The sequence below is a fragment of the Rousettus aegyptiacus genome, unplaced genomic scaffold (assembly GCF_014176215.1).
Source record: "Rousettus aegyptiacus isolate mRouAeg1 unplaced genomic scaffold, mRouAeg1.p scaffold_m13_p_1, whole genome shotgun sequence".
Lineage (NCBI taxonomy): Eukaryota > Metazoa > Chordata > Mammalia > Chiroptera > Pteropodidae > Rousettus > Rousettus aegyptiacus.
The window spans coordinates 150,336,068-150,340,923 of NW_023416284.1; positions in this window are offsets into that span (position 1 = coordinate 150,336,068).

The following is a 4,856-nucleotide window of genomic DNA, read 5'->3' on the forward strand; positions in this document are numbered from 1 at the left end:
GCACTCTAGGGAACTTTTAAACCAGTGAGGATTGACATCCATCACCTTTTGACACTTGGTTTTTCCTCCCATTGTCATAGCTTCCCATCTGCCCTCCCCAACTCCACACCTCTCTTTCATACTTTATTACATTTTACAATAATGACATCACAAAGTTGTTTTTGGTGCTATTTGCATCAGCAATAAGATTTAAAAATAGAACCACCTTCAAAATTAAATGAATTACTTTAAACAACAGAATTTTGGATATCTGCAGGAGGAGTTGCAGCGATATAGCATGACAGGGGCTCATGAGGAACCTTTGGATCACAGTACACAGATAGCTGCCTACTCGGCCCGCACACAGAGCCAGCCTGACAGAACAGGTCAGAGCGCTGACTCTGAAATTAAAGAAGCCAACACCAGTGTTATGAAGGTAGGTGCCAATTTCGACAGCTTAGGGGGAAAATAAACAGAGCTCAAGAATGAGTTCTGATCATTCTGCTTTGTTCTATGGGTCCACATTGTCAATTTCTTTTCCCCCAGGGCTGCACAAACAAAAACATATTTAGCTAAAACAAGCAGATATTCAAAGCACGACACCACAGCTACATTTTATTTGATCAACATTACCTTTCTGTGCATTTTTCTTTTTGTAGTGTGCTTCTCTTCCACAAAATTGCTCAAGAAGTCATAATAGGAGAGATCGTAGCCTTAAGAACACAGCTCTAAGCCATGAATCCTATGATTAGGCACTTTCAACTGGCATCTATTGTGCTAATATCTTAGATGTTTGCTTACTTCTCTTATTGTTTCCTAATTTTTCATGTACTGAACTCTTCAACTAGATGGAAGCTTTTTGAAGGTTGAGATAGGGTTTTATAGGTCTTTGCACATCTTGGTGCTTTAAAAAATACAGTTTTGTGATGTGTTTCACTGCATTACAAATACATTGCTCAATTTGATCATCTTACCAAGTCATCCATAAGCTGATGGTAGACAGATGAGCCCCAGAAAGCTAATTCTAGTTGTAATATTTGGAAGATATGACCAGCACTTGCAAAAATCAAAATAGCAAATTCTATTGCTATTGCTTATGCAGCATTGAGTGCTAATAAGATACCTTTGTACTGTAAATAAATCACAAAATTCAGCAAAGCTCTGACTAGAGTTAAAATTACATGGCAAAAGCCTAAATCCCCAATGGACTCGACTGCGTATATAGTTAAGTAATTTATTTCATTTAATTGGTTTGCAAATACATCAAAAAGATCAGGTTGGTCCTTAACAATGTTATAAAATAAATGAACCAGACTTTGGCTTTTTGCATTCTTTTCCTTATCAGGTACCCTATTCCCTTGAATTTACCCACCTTGGCTCAGTCGGTATTTCATCACTCTGCGATTCCATATTGAATTGTCATTTACCACAGCAACACCATCACATACCATCTTCTCTGCTGTACTCCTGTTTGTAATTTAAATTTATCTCTTAGCTTTTTGATTTAATAAATAATTTTAACATTAGGTAATTAATTTTCTTTAATGTGCAACACAGGGTATATTATTCTACTTCGGGTCTCTTAGGAGGTCTATAAATGTACTTTCTAGAACTCTGTGAATCCCTGAAAGTTGTGTAAAAATTTTTATCAGATTATCAGAAGGGTCCATTATGCCTAAAATAGTTAAGAACTTTCTGTTAGAATAAATTTGAGCCTTGCTTCCCAGGATATACAGAAATGTTTTCTGAGATAATAATCTTGCCTTTGTTGTTACCCATTTGTAACTCAAATAATCCTCACTAATCTTCCATCAGCGATTTCATCATTTGGTTGATATATGTCACCATTTAATACCACCACTCAAAGGATTACCTGAGCAAATCACTTCTCATTCATCTCAGAGTAGGACACAACTTAAATCACTGCTCCAAGAAGACCAGACCTACTACTTACCTTACTAACCACAAAATGAAGTGAAGGATGATTGCTTTTGGAGAAGTTAAGCAGAAGCAGTCTATAATACTTTATTAGTTTGGAACAGGGCAAGTGTTCATTTTTCAAAGCTGTTTTCATTTTCTTTATTTTTTTTAACCAATCATACAGAAAATGCTAATCGTTATTAAAATAATTATTATTTCGTAGATTCAAGGTGCATGTGTGTGTACCCCCCTTCACCCGCAACCCTCTCCCTTAAGGGAGGAACTTCAATATTTTAGGTTACCATTTAGATTTACCTTTCATAGTCTCCTATGGAATGGTAATACAACATTTTATCATCTCCCTTAGCTCTAGTATTATATAGTTCCATTTAAAGTATTTCTTCAGTCATTTTATCACTAATTTAAAAATAAGCAAGGAAATAAAAATCCAGAAGGATCTACCTCAGTATATACTTACTGCCTCAAACTTTTTATGTATTAACAGAATCTCTAATATTACAAACTATATTTTATTTTCGGTGTAGTTATAGAAAAAACTAAAAGGTTTTAGTCTTGTGTATAACAAGTTGTATATGCTTGAAAGCCATTTTAATTATTAAGCTTAGTTGTAAATTTAATGGAAAAACAAACATGCCAAATCACTAGTACTGTTGATAAAATTAGTTGATTGAGTGAACTTCTCACTTTCAGTTTTTCGATGTGTATAGGCATAGTCCGAGTCAACCACTTAGGACTCTTTTCTCTGTGGTAAATAAATAATGCATAATTTATAAAATAAAATTTCTTCAGAAATGTATAAACTGTGTACCTATGTCCTCACATTCCCTAATAAACATTCTGCACATAACAGATACTTACAGTGGTGATAAACCAGTTCCTTCTTACCCAGGTTGCTGTGTTGGTCTCAAAGTTGAAAAGGAATGAAGATCATTCTTTTTACCTTGCAGATGTTGATACTAGAGTATTTTCAACCTTCTTGTGTTTGATTTTGGCTTAAACGCCACTTCCTCAGAAAACTTACTCATTTTCTTCACAGAATTTATTAATACCTGTCACTGTTAGTTGTTTATTTGTTTACTGTTCATCTCCTCCATTTTATTTTAAAGCTCTGCGGATAGAGATCATGTCCATAAGTTTGCTTGAGTTTCCATTATCTCATACAGTGCCTAGAACATGGTAAACAATAACTAGTTGTTAGACAAATGAATGAACATGTTGGAACAGCACACAAATGAGTAATTACAGATTTGGCTGCCTTTCTTAGCTGAGTGGCTGTAGCTTTAGGAACCTGCAACATTTGAAATTATGAAAGCTAAATATTGGTGAAGACCACTCAAGCTAAAAGCAGAAACTCCAAGTTCACATTGCTTTCCTCTAGAATGAAGATTTGTTTGGGGAATCGGCAACACCTGCTTTCCTATTTATTTATTCATTTTCTGCCTCTGTTCCTAATGAGGTGGTATAGTAAGCACTTGGCTGATTGTAGACCCAACACTGTTTTCTACTGATTTGTTTTCAACATTCTTCATCAGGGTCACAGTTCATGTGACTGTCACATGTTCGTATTTTAAGGATAAATAACTATTTATATATGCTACACATGCAGCCCTTAGTTTCAATTCAATAGCAAAGAACAGGCCAAAATAAATGATAAGTAATTAGACAACAAACTTAGAAACTGTCATGTGAACAGGTTATTTGTGAAAAGACTGCAAGATTTCTCAGAAATAGGAGTATTTACTTTTTTAGTTTTCACATCAATATGGGGGGAAAAAAAAGAGGTTGGTGAGCTTGAGTGGAAAACAGGACATTGTGTAAGAGACAAGATCAGATTTTCCCCCTTGAGATTCCAGAAAATAAACAGGTTTAATCCCTCAAACAAAGACAGACAAATTTGGTTACAGCAGGTTAGTGAATTATTGGAGATCTGGCTGCTTCAGTTGGCAAGTAATCACTGAAAAATTTTTTCAAAGTTTACTTGTAGAAAGAGATAATAGAGCTATTGAAAACAAACAGGTAGGAAACTGGTATGATTGAAAAAGACAGCATAACTGATAACTAATTTAGAAAGATAACAATTCTACTTATGACTGCCATGTAAAATCCTAGTTGGTTAGATTCAATTGACCAGTAGTTTCATCTAGTTCTTTGAAGCCATTAATTTGTCCTCAAATACTATAGAAATAAATGTATATAATTATTTAAACTCATAAAGTAAAAAATGAGAGTTGGAAAAAAATGAGGTTGAGTCATAAATATATATGCATTGATTGACTACTATCAAATTTCTTGAGGTACTATCAAAGGTAAACTGATTACATAGCAATCCAACACTTTGAGGAAGTCTAGAGAGAATTTATACTAGCAATTCTATGCTGAGGCTTTCTTTATCTAAATTAGTCTCAGGCAATGAGTTGATAATTATCAAAATTATTTTTCATTTGCTTGTAGATGCTTTGCTTTCTTGGGAAAGAGGTATATTAAACCACACCTATATTATATTCACATTTAATAAATACTTATTGAGTATTTACTATGTGTCTGGCACTGTTCTAGGTGCTGGAGAAACAGAAGTGAATAAAACAGGAAAGAAAACCTCATACCTCGTGAAGTTCATAGTCTAATAGGGGAGACAGACAATTATACAAAATATTATATATTAGAAGGTTTAAAGAATAATAAAGCAATAAAATGGCATAGAAATTTCCAGAGAAGGGTGGAATTTCGGATAGGCAAGTTGGTCAGTTGAGGCCTTGCTGAGAAAATGACATTTGAGCAAAGACTTAAAGAAGCTGAGGGAGAGAACTGGGTGGATGTGTGAGAGAAGAGTAATCCAGGTGGAGGCTAGTGCAAAGGCTTAAAGAGGGAGCACATCAGACAGCAAGGAGGCCAGTGTATTTGAGTAAAGGATGCCAGGGGGAGAATGGTAAGAGATG